At 41.9% G+C, this 27906-nt stretch overlaps 1 protein-coding gene across 24 annotated transcripts in view; it reads right to left on the reverse strand.

Moving 5' to 3' along the window:
* The window catches only part of HIVEP2 (HIVEP zinc finger 2), a 183591-nt gene that overhangs the window by 112529 nt on the left and 43156 nt on the right, over nucleotides 1-27906 (reverse strand). For 8 of the 24 annotated variants that reach the window (XM_044769047.2, XM_044769061.2, XM_070506454.1 and 5 more), the window contains one exon: nucleotides 17-203. The exons of 15 other annotated variants lie outside the window; for them this stretch is intronic. The gene's annotated coding sequence lies outside the window, so the exon portion shown is untranslated. Of the gene's footprint in view, nucleotides 1-16; nucleotides 204-12123; nucleotides 13702-27906 lie in introns of those variants that run through there. One more of the 24 variants, XM_070506399.1, reaches the window with a different exon arrangement.

Raw genomic sequence — 27906 nt, forward strand, 5'->3', positions numbered from 1 at the left:
AACCTTTCAAACTCACTTTATTTTAAATATAAATCGATGCCATCTTTTTCTGTGCAAGTGAACGGGTGGTGAAGATCACAGTACCACTGGGTGAAACACCAGCTGCTGATGAGTGTGGAGGGTGGCGAGCCAGCGAGCTCACCAGGAAGGAAACCATGGAATATCAGAGTCAATCCTCATTTAAGCAGCATTCACATCATTACCTAAAAACAAAAGGAAAAAGTCCAAGTCATCCTACCAAACCAGAACTAAGGAGATACTGTGATTGACCTAAACACACAGGTCTGAATTAAATATTGACCCTTTTCCTGCAACAGAAGTTAGCCCTTTTATGGCCAGTTTTGAGGGTTGAAGTAAGATGTCATGCAGTATTGGGTTTCTTACAGTTCATAAATTGCCCACTTGACATTTTTCAATGTATTACTCCAATAGTTCCCACTCATTTTGACTGAGGCTCCCCGAATCCACCGTTTCTCTATATTCTAAGTCTTCCCAATCCCAGCCTCCATAGGTATTAACTCCCAAGGATCTAACAAAGTCACACCAGCAGCCATAGGACACAACTCCCACATCAGCAGTATTCCCCTAACAGAAGGAATTCGCAATGCCAATCCTAAAGCATTACACAGCAAACCTTTCTTACAGACATTGCACAGCTCACACACAGCATGAGGATGATGCACAGTAACACAGGGCAAGATTCACCTGCCATCGACACCCGGCAGCGCCCCCAGCCAGTGCTCGCCCAGCTCTCCCATGCAAAACCACAGCCACCTGTTGGGAAAGCCTCTCCATCTATTCAGTAGAAAGAAATGGCTATTCACCCCAAACAAGATATTCATGAAAGAAGACTTTTTTCTCCTCTCTACTTTTCCAAAAGAAATGGATGCCTTGAAAACAAGTTGTTTATGCAAAACAGCAAAGTTTGAGATAGACTGAGAATTAATCCAATCACTGGCATTATTTAGAGTGACAACACTCTTCACCACTAATTGATGTACACAATGATTACCATGGGCCAATAACTGCCTTTTATATTATTAACAATAGAAAACTACTATAAGTGTATTTGACTGAATTCTTTGAAAACAGTTAATCCAGGAAAGGAATACATGGTTACCTTTAATTTTGAGCACACATTTCCCAGCCACTCTGGATGAGGAAGAATTTCCCATTTGTGTATAATGAATTAAGTGTGATCATACAGCATTAGGTTCACCATGAAGAAAGAAGCCTGTGAGTTTCCTGAACACTAGCTCTTCCAAAAAGCAGAAATCTTCCCTGAACAGTCATGACCAACCCAGAACAAAGACTACACGCAGCCTCACAGACATTTTAAGAGCAGCCTCTAAAAGGATGATGACAAATCAACATTTTTATAAAAAGAATAAAGGAGGTGTTCCCTAGCTCCTGAATTTTTTAAGTTGACCAGTAATTCTCCTCATACAAGGAATGAGTAACATCCTTCTAAAATACTGAATTTCCAAGGATCTGACCAACAGCAAAAAGAACCCCAAAATCACCTTTGCACCAATCCCTGAGGAGTCAGCACGACTTCTGCTTGGAACAAGAGGACATGCTGTACTCACACTCACCCACTACAAACGGTTCCCCTCCACTCAGCCATTTGCTATTAAAAGAACCAAGCTGTTCTGAAGATAGGAAGGAAGAGGATATTCAAACTGTGTGGGTGGGACACACTCATAGAGCTTCTCTAAGTTCCAAATACCTGAACGGACCGAAAATTAAATCCCCAACTCAAGTTTTAACCTGACGTAAAGGCGATGCCCCTTTATTTCTCTTTGCAACTATCTATGAATGTATTTTTTTTTTAAAGAATGGCCCTGAGCTAACATCTGTTGCCAATCTTCCTCCTTTTTTTCCTTTCTTCTCCCCAAAGCCCCTCAGTACATAGCTGTACACTCTAGCTGTAGGTCCTTCTCGTTCTGCTACGCCATGGGCCGAGCCCCTATGAATGTATTTTATAAAAAACTTCTTTGGTAAGATTGCTTACAAAGGATTACAAAATACCATGTCATCCTAAGTTTAAATTTCCATTTTTTCAGATTTTTTTTTTTTTGCCTCTAGTTCAGGGGCTGGCCCAGTGGCACAGTGGTTAAGTTCACATGCTCCGCTTTGCTGGCCCAGGGTTTGTGGCTTCAGATCCCGGGTGCAGAGCTACACACTGCTCATCAAGCCATGCTGTGGCAGTGTCCCACATACAAAATAGAGGAAGATTGCCACAGATGTTAGCTCAGGGACAATCTTCCTCACCAAAAAAAAAAAGAGAGAGAGAGAGTTATACTATTACAGCCCCACGCTTAGGAGCTACCCATATAGTGGGGCAGACGAGATATGTACACATAAAATAATTACCTTCCTCTCTGGGGGGACAAAAGGAGAAAAATCCTTAAAGAATCAGGCTAGCATGGAAGAGGAGGAAGAGGACCTTCAGGAGGAAAGAGAATGAAAAGCAAAGGCCTGAAGACCTGAATAAACACGGACCATTTATAGGACATTAAGGAAGTCAACAGGACTCATCGGAGGGCTGGAGATGTGGTAAGAATTAAAACTACCATGGGCAGGACAGGTTCAAAGGTCACCTGTCCTGCCACCTTTGTTTTATAGATGAGGAAACCAGCTCAAGGTAGTGAACGAGTCCACACATACTTTGAAGGACATGCTATGCACTATTTACTCTATGAGCACTGAGATGCACAGGTGACTGACAAAATGTCATTGACCTCAGGGAGCCCACAGCAGGGAGGGACTGACAAAAACACAGGCAATTAAATTGGTCATTTCAGGTTCTGGTAAGTTCTATGAAGAAAATAACGTGATAAAAGGTGAACTGGGGATAGAGGGAGGGAATTGCTCAAACTTGGGTCACAGATTGCCCATCGAAAGAAGTGACATTTGAGTTGAGACTTGAACAAGGAGAAGGAGCCATACCTGAGAAGATGTGGGTTAAAAGAATTCCAAGAGGAAAAACAGTAGCGTAAAGACCAAGACAGGACAACTCAGCAAGTTTAAGGAACGGAACAAAGGCCAGTATGGTTTAACCTAACAGGGGAAGGGGAATGAGGAGGGGAGGTGTGCTCAGAGAGGGAGACACCTGCAGGCAGTGGGGATAGCTCGGACTTTATTCTAAGAGTAATGAAAACCTATTGGTGAATTTTTAGCAAGGGAACACATTGTATAATTTACACTTAATAGTCTACTCTGCGGGGTGTAGAGTCAGGGAAGCTAGATAAGAGCTTTTGCAGCAGACCAGGCCAGATGCTGGTGGCTTCAACTGAGGAGACAGTCAGAGGACCCAGCATTTACTTTGGAGAGAGAGCCAAAGCACTTCCTGGACCGAATTCGAGGCCAAAGAGAGGACATGAATTCTGGAATTCTGGCTGAGCAACAGGGGCATGGCAGTTCCATTTACTGCCATGGGGAAAGTCAGGTGGGGGAGCAGAGCGCAGCAGGAGGACCTTGATAGTTCCCCTGTGACTACTTTAACTTTGATATATCCATTGGCCAGCCAAGTGCACATCCTGAAGAAGTGCTATATAAACTGAGAACTTAAGGAAGACCCACTCATGGAGATAACACTGAAAGTTATCAGCATATGTATGACATCTAAAACCATGTGATTATGGGTATCTGCTAGAGAGTTTAGATAAAGAAGATACAGTGATTTAGGACAGAGCCCTAGGAGACTACAACTCTTAAGGGAAGGCCAGCAGAGAGACTGAGAGGCAAGGTGGGAGAAAAGCCTGGCGAGTGTAGTGTCATGGAAGCTGGGAGAATCAAGCACTTCATTAAGCAAGGCATGAGGGTGCCGTTAAGAGCTGAAAATACGAGGACAAAGTATGACCACTGGCTTTGGCAAGATATACATGAGAGGAGAAGAAGCTGAGATGGTTAGTAGACGTATGTAAATTTGAGGAGTGTTGATGAACGATGATGTTTCTAGGCCAAGTAACCTAAAAGCAGGTCTCAGGACTCCACTTCTTGTGCTATTTTTGGACCCTAAGTTGCCTCTCATCCTGTGGACAATAAAGACCCCGAGAAGAATTGTAAGTGTGAAAGAGGGGTGCTGAAAGCTACTGGAAAGTTAATCTGATAGTAGTGTACAAGATCAGCTGGAGGTGGAGGACGTCGTGGTCCACAGCTGCAGGTGATGAGAGCCTGCATTTGTGGTGGCAAGGATGGAGATGCGTGGGCCACTGAGGTGGCTCGAAAAACACACAGCATCAGAGTTAGAATGACTTTAAACTGAGTGCCACTGATACCAACAGTCATTCAACAAGGTAGGAGAAAATAAGGTGGTGAAACACAAAAGGCTGAACACTTCTGAAAAATTCTATTTATAGGATATGTCGCATCACATCTCTACTTTAAAAGATGGCATAAAGATATCTACACAAATATGAATTTCCCATATTTTTGTTCTTCTCTTTATTATCACACATTACAAGCTCATAAAGTACCCAATATGTCAAATTATTTTTAGTCACGAATGTCCTCTTTGATTATTCAATTTTTATTGGCTGGCCAGCTAATTACAACTAAGTCCTAATGAAGAATATAAGACCACAATGTAATTCAACGTTTCCAACAAGTATCCTAATAGATAAAAAGTTTTTAATTATCTAGAAGGTAAATAAGACAACATTAACAGCTCGAAATTGAAATCCCATTTCAGAAACATTTCTATTTAACACCATTCAGAATTTTCACATCTTGTTGCCTCCCCAAAATGCTGTACTACCAAAGTCCAAACTGTGTCTCATTCCAATATATTGCATACATCTTTGGTAAAATTAGAGAAAGGAAATGGGAAAAAAATCCAGAGTTTGGCAGTTGAATCCTTCGTATTCCTACCCCATACCTTTACTGGCCTAATAATTCTAACATATGAAAGACACTAAAAAAATTCAGAGGTGTATTTCTCAGCCTCCTAAGGGACTATGCTCTTGTCCCCAGAAGGAATGCACCATTATAAGGAGGTAGAAAACAATGAGGATTATAAAGCAACTATTCTTCCTCACCTTTTCTCATTAGAAAGATGCACCCCTTAATCAAGGAAATCCAACTTAAAGAATGCAGGGGCACAATTTCCAAACAGACGCTAAGATTTGTGTGTGTGTGGCTTACAGTGAAGCCCACAACGCAATGCGGTACTCCTGCAACATATTCTTTAACTAATCCTCATGCACATATTTCCTTCATCAATTTTTATAGGAGAGGAGGCAATTCTTGATATTCTAGATAATTACCAGGCACATTGTTTTATATCATTTAAACTTCTGATGCAGTAAATTGTCTGCAAAAACTCTGTCAAAATCCAGATCGCATTGGCTTCAGTACAATGAGAAAATAATGGAAACAGAGTGTACTCTAAAATCACGTCAACACAGACTCATTAATCATTGCATTGCTAACAACTGTTCCTGATTTTAACATTAGTTCAAAGCATAGCTCTATATCCTGTATACAGTTATTTTCCAGAACTATTCATGTCTAAATGGTAACAAACCTATACATTCATTAATATGACAAATGAAAATACATTGTTAAACATGTTTTCAGAACATTAGTTCCTCTAGGTGAAAATTCAAAGCCTGTTTCACAGGAACAACTTATTGGAGAGAGCAACTGAAGAAAAAAGAGATAGTCCTGTCAGCGGTCAAAAGCCATCCCTTAAACCAAAGCAAAGTCAGGGACAACCCTCTCCAAGTTCAATATGCAACAAGCAGACACTGAGGATGACATCAGGGGAGTACAGAGTGTTTTCTGTGCCTCCCCAGATGTCCTGGCAGGAGACGGACTTTTCCCAATCTACGGGAAAATCAGCCAGGAAATGCGTCTCAGTTGACAGCTCTAGATCACAGCTTCTGAGCGGTGACAGAACAGTGACTGCATGGAGGCCAAGAGGCCTCTCTCAAACCTCCCAGAATGGGAGGCACATCACTCATCATCCTAATTGCAGAAATCATAGGGTTAGAAAACAGACAGGGCTCCACAGGCAAGGGGAGGCCATGGTCTGGTACAAAGCACCTTGACCTTGAACTCAGAAGACCTGATTTGGATTCCTGGCTCTGCCACTCATGAAATCTGTGGCCCTGGGTGTGTCATTTAGCCTATCTGATCTTCTATGATGTCATTTATAAACTTGGGAGGAGAGCAACATCTGTCCTGTCAACCACATGGGTTTTATAAGAACTCAGTGAGACTATGTATATAAAAACCCTTGGTTGGTAAATGATGGAGTCTTGAGAAAATGGAGTTTTCTCATTTTAGGGAGGAGCATATCCTTCAAACTGTAGGCAATGGGTAGCCCACAAAGGTTTTAGATCTTCACAGCAACCTATTAAAAATGGCATTTTAAGAAGATGAGCCTTGCAGTAGAGTGAGGAATTTAACACAGGTAGAGTAAGTGGAGCCAGGAACACCATCTAAAAGGCTGTAGCAGACAAGGTGTGACCCAACAGAACCTTTCGAGGGCAGTGGTAGTTGAAGTATACAGTGAGGGATTTTTTTTTTTTTTGGAAGAACATGGATATTGAGCATAAGGGTTAATAATACATTAGAGATGAATATTACATGAGCTACCATTAGAATCAACTCAACTCAGCTACTCAATCTTTTCAGCCCTCCAGCAACATCCCAAATTTAACCCCATTACCCTCTTGGACCTTCTTCTCTCTCTCAGACTCAGATCTCCACCTGCTAATTCCAGACTCCTTCCTCAAAATGTTTTTCACTTCCTCTCAGCTGCCTCTCAAAGTCAGGAGGCTCTTCGCCCTCACAGTGACTTTGGGTCCCTTAATCCCACATTTCCCAGGACACCTGACTTCAGCTGTTTTGGCAACTATGGACCACACATTCAGACATTTCAGTAACACCCTCGCCAGACTTCTACAATCTCTTTTCACAGCCCTCCAAGTGTACCTCCCACGCCCTTCTCCAAACCCAGCCCACCCCACAGGCTGCTATCTCTATTTCTCTAGGTTACACTGCAATACCATCAAAAACCATTCAATAGTGCCACCTGGGCCGTGATCTCTGATGTCCAATGAATTCTTTGAGGACAAGGACAATGTCTTGTGCACTACTGTATATAAATTAGCTAGCACAGGGCCTGGCCTATGGAACACCCTCAGTACATATATTGAATGAATGGAATTGATAATACTTGGAAACTCTATAATCCACATCTCCTAACACTGCACTTTCTTGGCTTCCGCCTACCCCCTCACGACTCTCTTTATTAGATTCTGTTTTTCTCCCTGTCCCCAACTAAGAATATCTCCCAGGATTCCAAACTCAGCTCTTACCTTCCCTTTTTGTTCTCTCTCCAAGAGAGACCAGTTCCCACCAACAAACACAGTAGAATATTGAGATCTTTCAGACAATTATCCTTGCTAGGACCCAAATATAACACTCTTGCCAAGATTCCCACAACTTGAACCCTGCTCCAGGAGGTGAAGCCTCATCAAAAAAAAAGACTTCAGTGAGAAGGAACAAAGGTCACAGACGAATTGGACCGTCCAGTGAGACAAATGAGCCTCAAGTAAGACTGACAGGCAAGCCTCTGCCACTAGACACAGTCACCGCACGTCCTACATTAACGACAAAGAAGCCTCTTTTCTCAGGGATCGTTACTTGCCTTTAAAAGTCCAGGTTCTCTGAGGCCTCAGAGGTTTACACCTTTAAAGGCATTTGGTGCCCTTCCTTTAAGACAGTCTTCTGCATAGAAGAAAACGGGTTGCTTCAGAGCTTCATTACAAAGGGGGAAACCGACACCCTGCACTGAGACCCTGGCCCAAACCCGCCCCTGTCTGACTCAGTCTCCAGACACAGGGGTCAGCCTGCAGCTGGGCTCTGTCTGGATTCCTCACACCCATCAACGCCTGAGCACAACTCAAAGCCACAATCATAACCACAGGTTCCTCCAGGCCCTATCTAGACAGAGCAGTTAGATAAATTCAAATTTATCTTCGTCCCAATGGTTTTGCCTTTCTTTTCTCTGACCCCCATTTCTTGAGCCAAGGGGGCTCAAACCTCAGTCAGCCATGATGCCTCTAGTGCCCAGTTTGGATCAAGCATGGGACATACCATACATCATTTTACGCCCATACGAGACTCAAGTTTCTTGAGGGCAGAGGTTTTGATCTTATGCTTTACGGTTAAAAGGCACAGATCCTTTTTCATGGTTGGTAATATATATTCCTGGTCTTTCTTAAATTCACTCCCTCAGGAGGAAGATAAATTCTTTATTGGGGTATGTGGCTTTATGAATACCTCTCCTCTCACATAAAACTAACCTAAATAACAGAAGGAAACCATTTGCAATACGGCCTTACCTAGCACACACAGGAGTCAGACTGCAATTTTATAGAAAATGATACACTTGTGGGCAATTAGTTATTTAAATATCTGTAAATTTCCATGTCAAGAATTTTTAAATGTTGAGTAAAACATCTAAAGGTTTGGAAAGGGGGATGAGTGTAGATAACGACAGCAAGTTGTCTGAGACAGGCAAGAACTCCCCCACACATGTTCTTAGAGGATATTCCTCTGCATCCTTTAGTTTTGAGGCAATCAAATGGGGTCATCTAATTTTAGTAAGTTAGAAGAATGCCTTTGATGAAAATTCTTGGACCTGAGTTCCATCATTTGCATTCAAAAATATGGCATTGTCCGAGGTTGTTCTCTTATAGAAAATAGATCTTCTTCCACACTAAGTAAAAAGAGTAGAATAAAATATTTCCACTAGAAATATGTGCATGTCCATCCACCATTGTCTTCATAGTGATTTGCATCTATCATTGGGCTCCCAGCCTCCTGCTCTTGAAAGCCCTTCCTTTCACCACCATTCAACAGGAACTTCTACCCTGCTGACTCAAATGATGAGACATCTTGTTGTAGAAATCTGAGTACCTCCCAGTGGATCCACCCATCAGTCACTGAGGGGACACTGCCAACCTCTGTCACAGGAAGATTAAGACAACACATTCAAAGCTGCAAACAGTGCCCTAAGTAATTAACAGTTTTGTTGCCATTATCAGGGCTGCAGGAGGAGTGGGCCCGGCATCACCAAGCTCTCTCCTGACATCATACAAATGAGGTCAGAGCAATCCAGCTCCTAAGCCCCAGCAGATAAGCTCCAATGGGGAGCACTTGTCCTTCAGCCTCTGTCAATGCAACATGTAACTCTGAGTGTAAAGCCCGTCAGTCTGTGCGGCCTCCTGTTCCTCATCTGCAAATGATGACAGGAAAATACAAGGCTTCTTAAACCTTGAATAACCACTAAGAAGAATTCATAAAACCAAGGAATCCTTCAATGCCATTAACGTACTTATAACATAGAAGAAGGAGAAGAATGATTTACCAAATGAAATCTTTTTACACACTCCCAGAATGAGCTTTGTAAGTGGGTCATTCAATCGTTCTGACACTGTCATTTAGGTATTATTCTAATTGAAGGTAATTCTGATGGTTTCTGTTTTTCCTTATGTAATATTGGAGTAAAGGATCTACATAAGGTAAAATTTAGCATCATATCACCTCAATGTTTTAGGTAGGTTTTTGGGGTTCATGTCACGCTCCTAAGCCCAGCAAAGTAACAGGAACCTTAGTGAAAGGCCCAAGTAACCAGGAAACCCCATCAGCAGCACTGACCAGAGCCGATGCATCAATCACTCATTCATCCTGCACCTGAAAAGTCTGATCACCCATAAGCAATAAAAATGTCTCCATAGAAACCAAGTATACAGTGGAATACACTCACAGTGAAGGATCTGCTTCAACAAAAGACTTCAAGTCAAGGTTTTGCTCTAACTTAGATTACACGTCATCACACACTGATATCATTAAATATTACACCTTTGGAATTTCACAGTCTTGAAGCTTACAAAAAGCTCTGCACATGGAGAGAGAAAGGAAAATTGAAAAAAAAAAGATTTGGAAGAAAAGATTTGCATATGTAGTTATAAAAATACCAAAGCAGATTCCATGCTAATCCCAGCCAAAAAGAGAATAATTACTGTGGCCCATCAGCATGCAGTCTTGAAATTACATTCTCTTCTCCAAGCAGAAGCAGTCGTCAGATTACCAAAATGAGATTATCCTACCTAAACTCAAATAGTTCTTATATGGAATAAGCACAATGCAATCAACAGACAAGCAGCTATTTCCCTCCCACACAAACTATAATCTTTTGTGAAATATATTTTTAATGAAGACTACATAACCCTCCTACATGTTTGATTCTGCCCTCACACCCCTCCATACAAAAACATACATCTTAAAGAAAGGGAGAAGAATTTTGTTGCTTCTAATAACATTCCCTACAGTGTAAGGCAAAGAAGAATGTAACATTTGAACTAACCCCCAAATTTATCTTTTTCACATAACGTTACTCTTACGAGAGTAAAGTTAGTTACCAATGGCTCCTGGGAGACAGTACAATGACATAAACATCAACAATGGATCTCACCAAGATTTTAATGATGTCTTTCTAATTAGATGCTTTATGAAGGCTTAATTCATTCAACTACTAACAATTCAAAATTCATGGAGCTCTGAATTTTAATCTTTCACGAATTTCAAATTATAAATTGCTTGTCATGAGTCATACCACTTATTCAAGAAGAAATTTTTTGAAAGAAAAGTTTTCTTGCAGGTGAGGTTTACAGCGGCACTCATTTTTCTTTCTCCTTCAATCATTTGGATTTTAAATGTCTAATATTGAAACAACATGACTTGACAGTGGGACAGATTTTCACCACTAGGACAGCTAATTGGAAAGCTAATAGGACAGCTAATATGAAATAATTGTGAATGTCCACGCCCACTCAGTGGGAGTATATGAGGCGAAAAGACAGGGACAAGAAATCTCTTTTTACACTAGGGCTTTTCTACCCTGCCCAGCACCTGTTTGAGGGTACGAGGCTCTGGATACATCTCAGAATTTGGTTCCTAGGAGGCAAGCCATTAAAAAATTAGTTACAGTGCCTCACAATAACCTTGGCAATCTGTTACATCAAGGGGATATGACTTCGTTCTGAATAAATAGATAAAACTCGATAAGCTAAACCAATAAATGTTATATTTCCATAATGAAAATAGTCTTAAAAGGTCAGAAAACCAATTTTGTCTAAATGCTTAAATAATGTAATTGCATTACACTAAAAGGAGTGTTTTAATTTTGTCTTCTTGTCATTTAACAAACAAAATAACTGCTGAAAAGACAGCCTGCAAACGGGCAGAGCAGCCTCGGTTGGCTGGATTCGTATGTGTACCTCCCCCCATCCTATGAAACCCGGTTTTCTCTCACTCAGCAAGAGGTCAAGAGATACTTTTGCAAAGAAAGTAACATCAAGGAAAGATAGCAAGAAGAGGAGAAAAAAGAGGAAGAGGAAGAAAAGGAAGAGATGGGAAGACAGAGACTAGGAAAAAAGTCTGGAGATGGACCTGCTTACCCAAAAGATAATGTCGCTGCGAGAATGCTGCTGACTGAATTTCATTATACAGTTCAGAAACCTTATTCACACAGGTGTGACAAAGAGGTGGGGAAAAGGAAAAAGAGAGAAGACACTACTGTGAATTCAGATACAATTCATTTCCACACACAGACACCAATGCATAGCTCCACTCCCCAAAACATGTCCCAGTGGGGTGCAGGCTAACTTTCAGGATCACCTGCAACATCCAGAAGACAGACAGACTAGAATCTTAGGTATCACCGTGAATGCTGGCACACCTTTCAATGAAAGCCCCTATGTCGACACAGGTTCATAATACTGCAGTCACTCAGGGATAAACCTGACTAACTGATTTGAAAAGCGCAACCTTAACTGATTAAAGAGAAGCCAATGCCTTTCCCGGCCAACCCCACAGAGTCGCTCGGTGCCTCCATCACAGGGTTCTGACTGTCCGCTTTCTCAGGTTCAGGAAATGCACCTTCCCCACACACAGCCTCCCAGGGCAAAGGAACCAGCTGAGCCAGAATTGCCGCTGTTCACAAAAGGAATTCCCCCTCCCTTCCCCTCTTTCTCCCTCCCCTTTCGTCTCTTGTCCCTCCTCCCATCATCCGCTGGTGAATAATATCACTCTGCTACCTGCCTCGATCAACACCGTGAGCCCCTGTCTTCAGGCATTCAGAGAATTTAACAGCCTGGAAATTCCTGTTGTCCGTTCGCTGAGGTCACAGATACAGCTAAACACCAGCCGTGGTTCCCATCAATCATAAGTCACTCCCTGATAGAATGTATGGTAGGAGACCTGATGTAAGCAAGTCACCAGAGAAAATACCCACTGATGACGCATATCCAGGCATAAAAATAGTTACAGGGCCCTCAAAGGGATTATTCAACAGCCTACATTTAGACTTTCTTACTAGAGACCTGAAGTCAACGAGCTGCAGTTAAATGGCTGGAGAGCATTGAAGTTTAAGCTTCCTCAACAGACACGACCACAAATAGCTGGTTTACATAAGCTCCTGCAAGGACAAGCTCTGGAGTAAATTTTAACACGGATTTATAAGCATTAAACAGCACCAGCTATCGCATAAAAGGCCACAGAATCTTTTCTTTTATTCATCTTCTCCTTCATATAACAATTGCTCTTTTTGAAAGCATGGTCCACAAACACTAATACTTAATCAGTACAAAGAAAAAGAACACTAGCTGCTTTCCAAATATATGTTAGGAAAACAACACAAATTGCAATTCTGCATCTATATCCTTTTAAAACATGCTTTGAAGTAGAATTAAGCTGAATTATAAGCTTCACCAACGAAATCGACATTTTGCACACTGTATTTGCAATTATATTTTTCCTGAATTGTTTTGGTCATTTATAGAAATAATTATCACATGTATTAGATACACCTACTATGGTATGTGATACACAGTAGGCACTGTAATTGTTTGCCAAAAAAGTGAATAAATGAATCAATCAATGAAATGCCATGCGCAAATATGTTAATTGACAAGCAAAATGTTAACTTAGACTGAAATCTTGGTTTTTTATTTTATGAGGAGGAAAATAACTTTTTACATGTGTAACAATTTTAATAGTTTTCAAGTCATCTGTTCTCTTTTTCCTCCCACTCAGACATATGCACAGCCACCCTGCAAAGGAAGGTCTTTCACATAGCTCTCATATTAGAAAATGCTGGATTTTCACACATTTTAATATTTGAATATCTAAAAATGTTAACTTTCCAGTCTCCTTTAAGCAAATGTGCCGACACAATGATCAACAGAGGCAACCGGCTATAACAGAACCCAAAATCCTGCCTCAGAACTTAAACATTTCCTACTTGCATGCCCTATTTGTTAGTCTTAATTACCAATCTTTTCATAATAGTGGACAGATTTTCATTGTTACCCAGTTAATTATTAGCCACAGAACATTTCTCTGTGATAGAATTTATCTCAGGGCTTCATATTAACTATCCTGCCTACACAACTGGCAAACACCTGTTAGCAACATTGCTATAATTTGGACAAACTTAACGGCTTTATTTCTAAAGGGTAGCTCTCCAGCCACAGAAACAAAATGACATTTTTCTCCCGATACTAGTAGGTTCTACATCACTTTCCTCAAGTATGATAACACTGCTATAAATACAGGTGAAAATTATTTTTAGTACTAAGATCTCGCAGAGCATTCACGTTTCTCTCCCATGTATGTGTGTCAACAGTATGTGGCCTAGTTTGAAGAATCTAAACGGAAATGTTCGCTGGTGCCCTCTAGTCGATCACTGCTAAGTAACTTTGAAGAAACATACGACTACCAGCATCACTCACTCATTAATATTGCCAAGTTCCTAATCGTCAACAGTTCAGCATTAATTCCTGACACAAAATGGGAGATAATAAAACAAATTAAATCCAGAGCCTATTTTATTTCATAAGAAATAATTTCATTATTCATTTTTGAAAATGAATAAAGGAACAAATTTAAGAAATAGGAAAAAAATCCAAAAGACAAGATAATGAGACATATTTGCCAAAGAAGAGAGAACGTACTTAAAGTTAACTGACTCAGAAACCAAAAATGGTGCACCACTTTTATAGAAGCTCATGTTTTTAAAAAGCTCAAAACTAGACAAGGCACCCAGAAATAATCCATCAGGTTTCACTGTGCATATAACGCTTGACAGCCTTCTGTCATGGTGGTCTATGCTGGTCAAGCCTGAATCGAGAATCCTCAGATAATTTTAAACCAATGCCAATCTTCAAAGTAGGCACTGTTTCAAATAGCACAGACATAACTATCAATCCAGAGATCACAGATCGAGTCCATAAGAAATGATTTCTACCAGCACTCCTGGTTTTAGTAATTCCACGCCTATTGAATTTACTATCAGCAGAACAACAGATTTTTTTTAAAAGAAAATGGAATTCCCTTGCCCTCGAGTAGAACCTATGCTATCATTATTTAAATCTGTGACATCATTTTCTGCTGCCACAAAGAAGTTAAACAAACCACTGCTTAAAATTAAGAAATGCCAAAAAAACATGCTACAGAGCACTCGCTAATAACTTTGATCTTTTTAAAATATCAAACGACATAGTCACCTGGTCACTAAAGTAAAACCAGATTATTTAATTATCTGGATAGAACTGTGGGGGGAGGGGCACAGACTGAAGACAACGTAGCAACATACCTGCTTTTTCAACATTAGGCTCTCTAGAAGCCACGCTTAGATCCACCCTCTATGTCACTAACAGAAGATCATGGTAATTTTTTTTTTTTTTGATGTGACTCTATAAAAAAAAATGGGACAAGATGTCCCTAGTTCAGTAGGCTGTGTCCAGCCTGGGGCAGGTCCATCACATTTAAACTATAAGGTGAGCTCTCCCTTTTAGTCTCCGTATTATGGCAGGATCCTGTTTTATTTTTTTAAATTACATCCTAAAAATGTTTCCTTGTTCAATAGCAGCCTTTTCCACTTGGCAAAGATGATTGCTTTCTGGACATTTTATGGACTCGTGGCCAACGAAGTCACTATCTTCAGCCTTTCCGACTCTGCAATGCACCTGCGTGACAGCGTGCAGACACACACACACACACACACACACACACACACACACAACCTTTTCCTCATACCTGATCTCCTTTAATGAGGCTGAGCATTCACTGGCACCCGAGGTAAATACACTGAGTCATCTCTAAGTGCTTCTTACCCTCAGCTCTAATCACAAAAGCCTGACACTCTTACCAAGTTACTTCTCTTTCTTGTCTATCTTCTAACTCCACCACCACGACCTCAGTTTCAGCCTTCAACCTTCCTTTGCTAAGGTAAACACCATAACTATCCTAGGTTCTCTCTTTCCTCCCAAACAATGCTCTACATGACCCGAAGTGAGCTTTATAAAACATAAACCTGACTATGGCACTCATTGGATTAAACCCTTCAATGGCTCCTGGTTGCATCACACAAAGTCTTGGGTCAGAGATCATCCTACACTATCATAATTATTCACTACATGTCTGAACTCTCCATTTGATTGGGAGCTCTTTGAGGTCAGAGAGTGTGCTGTGCTGACAGCTGCGTCTCCAGCTCCCAGCAGAGTAAGTGTCTGGCACGTCTGTTGAACTGAAGTGCACTGAATGCTAGGACAATGCATTGACAATTTTAACTCCTGATGTAGTCCAACCAGACTAGACAGAAAGATAGCGCAGTACAGCGAAAGAGCTTTCTCTTTGAAGTGGGTTCAATCCAAAGCCCTATCATAGCTAGGCAACAACATAACCTCTCTGAACCTTAGGTTCTCAATCTGCAAAATGCTATTAGGATAAAATGGAATAACATATGTCATAAGTGCCTACTATAATAGCCGGCACTTATTGAGAAGGTGCTCAACAAATGGTAGCTTTTATTATGTCTTAGATGGAAACGTATAACAGAATAATTTCAGTTCCTATGTGCAATTACATATACATATAGAAGACAGCAAAATTACCTATTTCAGGACTGTTGACTAGACACCTATCTATAAACCTGTGCTGTCCATTACAGTAGCCACCAGCCATATGTGGCTATTGACACTTGAGATGTGGCTACAATGACTGAGGAACTGAGTTTAAATTTTAACTAATTTCAATGTAAAGAGCCCCCTAAGACTGGAGTGCTACCTTACTGGACGTTGAAGATTTATTTCAACTGTTACATCAGTGGGTCCCCCTTTAAGTAGCTGTCTCCTCCCCTTCCCCCCAAATCGGTCTTTTTGCAAGGTTCAAGTGTCAGTGTCAATATTTCTACTTCTGCTAAAGAAATCAGACATAAAACCACCCATCTCATCCAAAGAGATTTAGTCCTGGAAGTATGAGGAGACCATATGACAGAATTCCACATAAAGTTTTCATGTTGAATGAATGACTGTATTGACGAAAGAAACAAATGAAGAGTACAGTCCACAGAATGGAACCCCCAACACAACACAGAGGGACAGAGGACAGCAGCAAGTGCACAGCCTTTCAGACCAGAAGACCTTGCTTCAAATCCCAGCTCTGCCATTCACATTCCATGAGGTCTTGGAAAACCTTTTCACCTCCCATCTGTCAAATAATGATATTAATTACTACTCACAAATATTCTGGAACAATCAAATGAGATAAATTGGACATACAAATATTAGTGCAAATGGTATAACTGAGAAACTTGTAAAAAATAACATTTAAATCTCTACCTTCTATATTATTACAGTAAATAATATAGTAAATAAGAGGTATGCTATGAGCATGTCTTGATAATTTGGGTAAACGTCTATAGGGAAATATTAACAAATTCAAAGATGATTACACTTCCATTTGTAAACCATAACAAAAGGTTTACATTACTCATTCATTCATTGCAATCATTATCTGTAGTATACAACCTTTATCTGGCACCAAGGTCAGATAATGTTGAAACCTGCTTTTGAATGTAAGACATGTCTCCTTAATTATACCCTATGTGATGTACGGACAGAGGCCTTGGCCGTCAGCAATATTTGGTAATAATACCTCACTTCCATTCTGTGCTTTACAGTGAAAAACTACTTTTACATATTTTCTTAAACAAGACAACTCAAGATAGGCTGAGAATTTTATTATTCCCATTTTTCAGAAAGTTAAACTAATAACAGAATTAGTAGGTAAAACCATCAGGTTAATAAACCTAAGTCTAGATTTCTTACCATTATACTCCCAGGAATTTCAGGGTGTTTCAAATTCCCAAAAGAGAACCCCGACTTTTGTTAAAGTGCTCCCACAAGAAGAATTTCAACAGAATATTTGATATCACATGGTACATACATCTCATCATACACATATGTGTGTGTATATATAATTTAATATTAATATGTAATTTAATAGTTTTTTAGTGTTTTCACCCACACTCACTTAGCAGATCCTTATAACATCTTACAATGAAAGCATGCCAGGCACTACAATCCCCATTTATAGATTTAAAAAATAGGGGCTTGGAGAGACCCTGACTCTTGATCATGTCTTTGCAGCATAATGGAGAGCAATGATGTGTGTACTGGGGCTGTGGGTCCAGATCTACTACCAACCAGCTGAGTAACTTCAAATAAGTCATCCAACCTCTCTGGGCCTCATTTTCCTTCTAGGGAAAATGAGAGAATGTGAGTCACTGACCGCTACCACCTAGCTGTTAAAATTCTATTATTCTGCAACTCGGCTGATTCAGTAACATTGCGGAGACAATCCCCAGATGGTCTAAGTCCTTGCTGGCTCTTTGTCCCATCTCATACTGCACTGCCTCTTAAGATATCTTACTGGTTTTTCACAATTGAACAAAATGGACCTAATTAAAGAGTTCATTCCGTTTGTTTGTTTATCTTTATAGACCATTAAGCCCTGTTTTTTCTTTGTTCCCTTGGCTTATGTACAGCCAGTAAAAACACTCCTTTACAAGCAAGGCTAACAAGACAGACATGTGAGGCACGAGGGGTCCGGGAGACGGGGGGTGTCCTCCCATGACCCTCCCCTACCTGCTGCCACACTTTCGATTCTGGGATGGGAGGTGCGTGTTTGTTTTGATGGCTTTTGACATCTTTTTCATTTTTATTTTTCAAACAAACAGTACAAAATCCAAGGTTGACAGGAAAGACAGGCTCCAGCATCCAGGCCCAGGAACAGGGTCACAATTATGGTAAAGCAATTTAAGTGACCCAACCAACAACCTCTCCACCATGAAGAAGAGGAAAGTCCAGAAGAAGACACAGCTGAGGGCTCCTGGCTAAAGCTGGGACTCCAGTGCACAAACGGACACTGCGCTCCTCTGCTGGCATAGAGAAAGCTCTTCCTACATCTCTGCTGAGGTAGGTGCCAGAGGAATAAGCAACCTGACCTCCTGGAGTCTGGAGCCGGGCAGTAACCTGAGTTGCTCTAGGTTATTTTTGCTGAGGGCTAGTGGTTCTTAAAGGGACTGTGTTTGAAGTGCACATATCCAGGCACAGAAGGCAAATCAATGAGAGGACCGAGGTGATGGACCTTTCCTCATAAAACGGTGTATCGAAAGTATATCATCGATCAATGAGAAGATATGGGAGCAAATATTTTAAGGAAATCAATTGTAATAGCCTATGATATATCACTGGTTTGAAAAATGAGAAGCTGAATAACACAGAACCTCATTGGTTCCAAACTCAAAAGAGAGCTGGCATTGCCCACGCCCTGTCCTCAGTGCTAGACTGCTACTTAAGAAGGGAGTGGAGTGGAGATTCGAGGCAGAGAAGGCTGCCGGGACTGTGCTCTATGGCTTCTGCCCATTGAAAGGAACGCTACAACACCTACAAGCGTAACAGCCGTGCAGGAAAGGGAAGCAGAGCTCGGCAAGGCTTCCCTACACGCTCAGAACTTAGAGGGTGGGGGACCGCAGGCCCCCCCAACAGTTTACCCAAATGGTGAAGATCCGAAAGCAAATAGTCACCCCATTCAAAGAACAATTCTTGTGAAACAACTGGTCCTTTCATTCCCAACTGGCTGGGAAGGAAAAGGAATAGTCCAGCAACTGGGAAAGTGGGATCTGGAGTCACAGGGGCCCAGGATTGTAAACCTGCTCCACATAAACCTGCCGGGTGTCCTTGGGCAAGTGAGTTACCCTCCCGGAGCCCCAGTGGCAGTAACAGTAACACCTACGTCCTCAGGCTGTTCTGGAGATTCAATAAGATAATCATACGTGTAATGTGTTTGGAATGGAGCCTGGCACACGGAACCTTTCAGTTCAACAGCTGCTGGTATCGGCTGTATTAGTATTCCTGTTCAGCAAGCGTGTAATTCAAGTTGCCTTGAAATTTGACAATGTGTAATCATCAGAAAAGTACTGTATCAGTGAGTTCTTGGGCAGGTACTTTACAGACAGGACCTCCAGTGCACACACGTTGGCCAGGCAAGCAACTCTACGCCCCTTCGCAGATGGGGAAATGAGACTCAAAGAGGTTGGTAACTTGCCCGAGTTACAACTAGTCAGTGACAGAGCAGGGGTTTTAACTCAGGTCTGACTTCAAAGCCTGTGCTCTTTCCACTCGACTGAGAAACAGTCAGGTAACTGTGTGCACCGCGGAGGGAAGACCCTCACCTCCAGTTCCTACTCCACACGTCAGCTCTTCCCTTAGCTCAGTCTTGTAACTTCGCTGCCCTGTTTCACCTTCCACCTGTGAATCTTTTTTTTTTTCAGTCTGATCCCTGCAGCAAATTACCCATCCATTATTGGTCTACAGCGAATTCGACATAGAATAATAAAGTTCTCTGTATTTTGTGTGCGTGTGTGTGTGAAGAAGATTGGCCTTGAGCTAACATCTATTGCCAATCTTCTCTTTTTGCTTAAGGAAGACTGTCCCTGAGCTGACGTCTGTGCCAGTCTTCCTCTATTTTATGTGGGATGCTGCCCGAGCATGGCTTGATGAGCAGTGAATAGGTCTGCGCCTGGATCCAAACCTGCAAACCTGGGGCTGCCAAAGCAGAGCACGTGAACTTAACCACTACACCACCAGCCCAGCCCCTAAGACTATTACTTAAAGCGTTGGTTTCTGAGCCATAGTTGTTCAGAAATCCACAAGCCCTATATAATATAAATCATCAGAAACCATACAAATGCTTAACATCTTATAGTTCATAAAGCACCTTCACAAACATTAGCTCCTTTAATCAACCTACTCAGCAAGGTGGCTTTGTGCCTGTTTCTTAGGTGAAGGAACTGAGACACAGGATAAGTAATTGCCTACAGTCGCATAATCAGGAAACAGCAGAGCCAAAACTTGAATATCCAAGTTTTCTGATATCCTAGCAATGTACCATCCATTTTACTGGATCCAGCTCTGGAAAGATATCAACATCTTTTCTTGTGTGATCTGCCATGCTTAGAAATATGTTAAGGTGTAATCTATTATTGGCATCCCCTTCTGCCCTTCATGAACTGTCTTTTGCTTGTGCTAAAAAATATTTTTTCAATTAACTTCTATGCCGTTTCTCAACACAGCATAATATCTATCCACGAAAACCAAATTCAACAGGATAACTTGTCAAAGCTTGAGTGTCTAGGGGACAGGACCATGTCTTACTCACCATCACAGAGCCTGGAGCATCTTATCGCACTTGGTAGTAGGTGTCCAATGATTTAATTGAGTAAGGCTCAAGAGAACTATAACTTTATAAAATCAGACGTATGTAATCTATTTTAAATAGTCATTGTTTTTTAATTTAGGCACTTCTATTAAAAGAACTTGACAATAGAAGTTATGTTCCAGGACAGCATACCTTGAATATCTACAGTGTGAGTTGTGCTGTTCCAAGTGCTTTATATTTACTCATTTACTTATTCCTGGCAACAATTCTAGGGGTAGACACTATCATTCTTCCTATTTTCCAGATGAGGAAACTGAGTCACATTGACTTGCCCAAGGATGCAGAGCTGGCTGGTGGCTGAGCAGCCCTTTGGACCCAGGGGCTCTGGCACGCAGAGCTCAGACCTCATTCAATCTTGACAACCACCCTCAGCAGTGTAGGAAACCATCTTGGAGACTGAAAGTTGCCTTGATCTGATATTCAGGAGAAAAATTAAATAATCCAGTTTGATTATTTACAGGAACAGTTCTGTTCCATGACCAAAACTTATCACATCACATTACAATGGGAAAGGTTGTTGGAAAAATGAAATTTAGAGCTATATTCTAATTTGAATACTTGGAGTTTGAATTTATAGCCAGTCACGGGCCTCTTCATGGTCTTTTGATATTTTCCCCATGCAATCCTGCACACTTCACATGGTTTTCCATTTGCAACCTTAAAATTGTCATGATTCTCTCTAGCATCCTCTGAAAGTTGCTTTTAAAACACAGAAATTTGTAGAGAGATTTCTTCAGGACTCACATTCTTGTCTCTTTCCTCACATTCGCCAATCTTATCTCCTCCTTATCTCTTTCTTTTCTATTTTCCCTTTCTGGTTGTTTTTTGTTTCTTTGCCACAATGACTTAGGGTAGTGCCCCATCCTTGCAGCAATCTTCCAAAACTAGAAGCTCTGCTGCAGGTTTCTCAATGTGAGTCCAAAGATGACCCACATTATCACCTCCAGGGATGGGCCCCCAAATCGACACTTTCAGCAAACTGCCCGGGAATACTATACATACGGGGTAAATCATAGGATTTTCAATCAGCCGATTCCTATAAATCGCTCTTCTGTTGAAGCCTTTTTCATTCAGCAGTGTGTATATGGTAGTTTCATGAAAACCTAAACTTTGCTCTCTTGACTTCAGCAGAAAGTGTCACACAATATGCATCTTATGTTCTAAATCTCAACCAGAGATTTTAGCATGCTCTATTATTCACTTCAATGCGTAGCAATGAGGAAACACACGAAGCAAATATGGTGTAGATCCAATGAGGACTCCAGGTGTAATTGCTTAAAGGGACGTGCCCAACCTGTTTGAGCTGCAGCTGCTGCTAACGCAACAGATTTTCATTTTCAGCATTTTATTTGAGCATAAAACCAGACCATTTGGGTCTCTATATTTACCCTCATTATCTAAAACCAGCTTTATTGAACCAGCTAAGAACCTATGGTTAATGTTAGAGAAAATTCCTCCAATGGAATTTCTTTAGAAGTCTTCATTTAATGAAAAATATCTTATTGACTAAGAATGCAGGAGATAATAAGCTAAAACTTAAAATGTGACCTATTTTGAGAGGCTCTTTGCTTAAGTGTTTGGTAATTTCCCACAAAACCTCACAGGGAGATCAGACCTACAGGGCCAACATGACAGGCTGCTCTGGTCCATCCTGTCACAGCACTACCTGTCACATTCACACTCTGTTGTTTTCCAGCCTCACGGAGACACGGTTCTTCAACTTCTCCCTTCCAACAGGACATCTCTTCCTCCCCTCCCATCTTTCTTCCTCCAGCATCTTCCTCTCTTTCAGGGTTCTTTCAGGATCCTGTCTAGATCCCACTGTGAACTACTTCTCTTTCCCTTGCCAGCACCCCAACTCAACTTTGCCAGCTATCCTTCAGTGCCGTTATCCTAAAAACTACCTAATTTAGGGGCTGGCCCAGTGGTGTAACGGTTAAGTTGGCACACTCTGCTTCTGCAGCCTGGGGTTTGTGGGTTCGGATCCCAGGTGCAGACCTACACACTGCTTATCAAGCCACACTGTGGTGGCATCCCATATACAAAATACAGGAAGATAGGCACAGATGTTACCTCAGGGTCAATCTTCCTCACCAAAAAAAAAAAAAAGAAAAGAAAACCCCCCCTACTTTCAATCACTGCCCCTGCCTGTTCCAATATCACCTACTCAGAGTGGCTGAGGAAAATGAACTACAGAGACAAGAGCTACGTCTGTGGGTCCCCCTGAAGGTTAGCGTTATCATCTCATAATGCTCTGGTCAGTTCACTCTTCTTCCAGAGGCAACTCCAAAGGTTCCCTACGTTCTTCAATATTACCAAATTTTTCCAGACAAATGACTTTGCCTTCTCCTTCACAAAAAAATAAGTAAAATAAAATAAGTTTTTCAGGGAAAAACTTCCTTCGTGTCTAGTTTCTACCCATAAACCTGGTCACACTCCTCCCCTCCTTCTGCCCAGTCAGTCCTTTCCAGAGCTCAGAGCACTGGCCACTCTTGGATTCTGCTCCGTCAAGGATCACCCTTCCTTCTATCGTCTCCCTTTCCCTGTCCAGTGGCTCTGCTGTTAGCACACACACTTAGGTTCACATCTACATAAAAGTGCTCTCTGGGCCCCACGTCTTCCTCTGTCTATCATCTCAGTCCTCCTCTGCACAGCCAAGCTTTTGGAAAGAGTGGTCAAGGCCACAAACTACACGAGGACGAAAAGTAGGACTATATCGTTCTTTTCTCTGATTCCAGTGCTAGAGTGGTTCTTGGTGGGCCCTCAATAATTCATTTTCACTGTTTAATATTGATGCTGCAAAAGGGCAGAAAGCCCAGTCTAAAAGTGGACATAACACTTCAACAGGCACTTTATAAAAGAGTATCCAACAGTCAAAAACAAAAGGGGCTCAACTTCATTAATCATCAGGGAAATGAAAATTAAAACTACGAGGTTACACCACTAAATAATCAACAGAATGGCCAAAACGAGAAAGATGAAAATGCCAGAGCAGAGAGGGCCAGTTAGGACCTTCACGCATTGTTGGAGGAAGTATGAATATACACCAGCCTCTGATCCAGTAACTCCACCCCACAGGCGTGTACTGTCACACCCAGAGAGGCATTATTGGTAACAGCCAAAAACAAAACCCAAGTCAATCAGTGAAAGAATGAATAAACCGTTGTATATTCATACAATGGAATTCTACCCAACGAGAATGAACAGTTGTCACAGGCAGAAATGTGAATGATGCTCACTAACATATTGGTACGTTATGAGAAATCCAGGGAGATGAGCGGGCCTTTGAGAAAAGCAATGACTTAGATTTTAGATTTTTGGTATCTGTGGTCATGTGTAGTCTGTGGAAAGAGCACTGCTTTTGGGATAACAAAGATCCGAGTCAGAACAAACAACCAGACACAAAAAAGAGAACATAGCATACGATTCCACACATATAAAGTACAATAATACGTATAACCTACATGGTGTGAAACGTTAGATTACAGTTACCCTTGGGCTCTGTTGTGACTGGAAAAGGGCAGGAGACGTGCTCTTCGAATGCTGATAAGGTTCTGTTTTTTGATCTGCTCTTTGGTTGGTGGAAATGCATCAAATTGTATATGTCCTTTCTAAATATATGCTATATTATACAATTTTTAAAATCTGGATATCTTAATTTGCCCCAATCCTCTTCTTATTCAAAACACTCTTGATTTCCCTCTTTGTGTCACCCTTATTGACTCTAAGATCCCTGAGGCCAGAAACAAAATCTTTTTCATCTTGCCTTCCCTAGTTTTTGCACAGAACTGGGCACATGCCGACTCTCAAGCAATGATTCTGGACAAACAAATGAGCAGACACCTCAGCCCCTCTGATAAATTTTGTTCTCTTATTTTCACGTGACTCCAAAGTCGGCATTTTCAGCCTCTCTGCGGGGCTCCAGGCCTCAAGCTCCGCCTGCAGAACACGGCGGGGATAATAACCCGCCCTGACTTGAGAACTGGCTTTGAGTCAGGAGCTTTACACAGATTCTCTCTTCACCTCTCACCAATGGCCTGCAGGCTAGTAACTGCCAGCCCCACTTCACAGACCAGGAAAGTCCCAGAGGTCCAGTAACGTACCTAAAAATACACAGGTGATAAAGTGGAGAAGCAAAATTGAAACTCAGGTCTTTCTTATCGCAATATCAGAGCTTTCCATAGACCACACATGACCGTAGATACAAAAAATCTAAAATCTAAGTCATTGTTTAAGGCCTGCTCATCTTCCTGTATTTCTCATCCTGGGCAACGTCATCACTATTCACCTTGTCATCCAGCTGGAGTCCCGAGAACTGCCTTCTCTTCCCTCAGCCTTTACACCGACTCAGTCACTAGTACTGTTTCCCCAGCATGACAGTCCATCCTGTGCTCACCATTCTGAATATCACAGCATCAGTTCAGGCCTCTATTTTTTTCTTCTGAAGATGATTGTAACTATCTGCAAACCATGCCTCCCTTCCAGGCCCGGGTCGCTCTGATTCACTCTCATGACGCTGCCTGAGATTCTGTGTAAAGCACAGATTTGAACATGTCTCTCCTCACTGCCTTCAGGATAAAGTTCCAACATACCAGCCTGGCATACCCTCCTAGACCTGGGCCCTGCCAACCATTCCAGATCCTTCCTTTGTGATCCCCGCTCCTCCTCTCCCTATACCCTGCCATCTGGCCATATGAAGATTTATTGCTCACAGACACACCTTACTGCTTTCATGTCCTTGGGCTTTTGCATGTCCGGGCTCTGTCTCCCTAATGCTTTTGCTTGTACTGTCCACCAGGCAAACTCCTACTCGTCTTGCAAGACGCAGCTCAAGATTTAGGCCTGTGTCAAGCCCCTCAAGCAGAGGTGACTGCATCCCTGTCAGGTCACATCTAGGCTTTGTGCATCCTTCTCTTACAGCCATTTCACAATGTATTGCAACGTTTTACAGTCTGCTCTTAACTTGTAGCGCAGTAGCTCTTCAGGGGCAGACACACGCACATTTTTTGCATGCTCGGGCCAGCACACCACAGTAAGTCAAAAATCCTTGAACAAGTTAATTAACAGATGAAAGCAATGGCAGGTGCGTATATATAATCTTAGTCATAGATCATTTATTTATAAGAGTAAATCCAAAGAAATTGTTCCAAGCAGAAACTACGGGGCAATAGATCATTTCTTTATGTGAAGAAATGATGAATGTGGCCCAAAATATAACCTGAAAACAACACTTAGCTGTTGTGCAAGCATGCACAGGAACATGAGAACTTCAGGCCTCTTGTCAATAACTTCCTCTCACCACCACGAGAGCCGTCTGTCACACTGGATGGGGATTAGTGGAGGAGTGAAAGGAAAAGGACAAGGTCTGGATCAAAGAGGCTGTTTTTGGATCCTTAGTCTCTGAACCTAGTGTAGATAGTCATCCATATTCAACCTCAAATTTTAAGTGGTATAAAAATGGTCCAAGGGGCCAGCCCAGTGGCGCAGCAGTTAAGTTCGCATTTTCTTGCTTTGGTTGCCCGGGGTTCACCGGTTCGGATCCCGGGTGTGGACCTACGCACCACTTATCAAGCCATGCTGTGGTGGGCATCCCACATATAAAGTGGAGGGAGATGGACACAGATGTTAGCTCAGGGCCAGTCTTCCTCAGCAAAAAGAGGAGGATTGGCGGCAGATGTTAGCTCCGTTAATCTTCCTCCAAAAAACAAAAAATGGTCCAAGACTCATCAGAGCTATTCTCAGAGCTAACTAGGAAAGAGCAGAACATTCAATTCATCCCCTGGATCAGCTAAATTGGAGCACAGCAAAAATAAACATTTTTCAGATTGTTCTATCATTTCGAAAACGCAGGACAGGAACATGGCTATATGATAAATAGACAAGTCGGGAGGTTATCTCTTCAAAGCAAAGAACTGAGCCAAGGCCTGATAGAGAGGACGGAGCTGCGCGTGGCTGTGAAGCACGAGGAGAGAGGAAACGCGAAGTGTCAGAGTCGAGCCAGAGGCCCAGCAGCTGTGGGCGGGAACAGAGAAGCCACCACGCACTCCGTGCCACCCCTGGGCCTTAAGGAGCAGGCAGGACACCAGACGAGAGACAGAGAGTACTGCTGCCCACAGAAGCAGCCAAACACCCCTGGGGACACGAAGAAAAGCAATAGCTAAGTTGACATTCCAAAAAGAGAAAGAAGGAAGAGCATTTTCCTCGCGGCAGCATTCTTTAATCGCCTTTCCTTGCTTCCTTTCTGGAAACAGAAAGGAGGTGGGTGATGGCAGCTAGGTCCTGTAAAAGCCCAGAGGGCAACTGACATGAACTTCTCTGGTCTCCTTGCACAAAGGCCTTATTCTAATACACACACACGAAAGTGCGTGGGCAGGACTTGGCGGGTTGGTCCCCACCCCTCCAAATTCACTCATGCTTTGAATGCATTTGTGTACATACACCCTCTGACAGAATAGGCTCCTCATGTTGCCATGGAGCTGAAACCTCTGTAGTTTAGAAGGAAGCATCACATTGCTTTCATACTGCCAACAGCACAGGTAAGAATCGGTGCAGAACATTAACTCCACTTGCATTTCAGATTTTCAGGTGCTTGCCTTGGCGCTTGCAAGAACTCTCTCTTTTTAACTTACTCTTTGTAGGATGACCACAACAGTGGAAGCTGCTGGCAAACTGATTCTCGTTTTTGCATAATCAATATGCAGAAACTCGAGCACATACATGATCTGTGAGCCTCCTCTCCCACAGTCCCTCCCTCCTAACAGAGAGTTTGTGACCTTATCACATCTTAGGGGAGTTGATGAAAAATGCAAAATATAAATCAATCCTGGGGCTGGCCTGGTGGCATAGTGGTTAAGTTCTTGCGCTTCTGCTTCAGTGGCCTGGGGTTCGCACGTTCGGATCCTGGGCACAGACCAACACACCACTCACCAAGCCACGCTGTGGCAGCATCTCACTTGCAAAATAGAGGAAGACTGGCACAGATGTTAGCCCAGTGACAATCTTCCTCAAGCAAAAAGAGGAAGATGGCGACAGATGTTAGCTCAGGGCCAATATTCCTCACCAAAAAATATATATATATAAATCAATCCAGATTTAGTAAATATTCTGTGAAATACATAAAACATCCTATAACTAGTAGCTGTTTTCTCTGACATGATAAATCTTAATATTATTTATACTCTGATGAGTACTTTTTCAAATAAGCCTCAACGATCGGAATCACATCTATAATTCTTTTGTAAATATGGATATACTTCTGCA

Source organism: Equus asinus, chromosome 1 (assembly GCF_041296235.1).
Source record: "Equus asinus isolate D_3611 breed Donkey chromosome 1, EquAss-T2T_v2, whole genome shotgun sequence".
NCBI classification, from domain to species: Eukaryota; Metazoa; Chordata; class Mammalia; order Perissodactyla; family Equidae; genus Equus; species Equus asinus.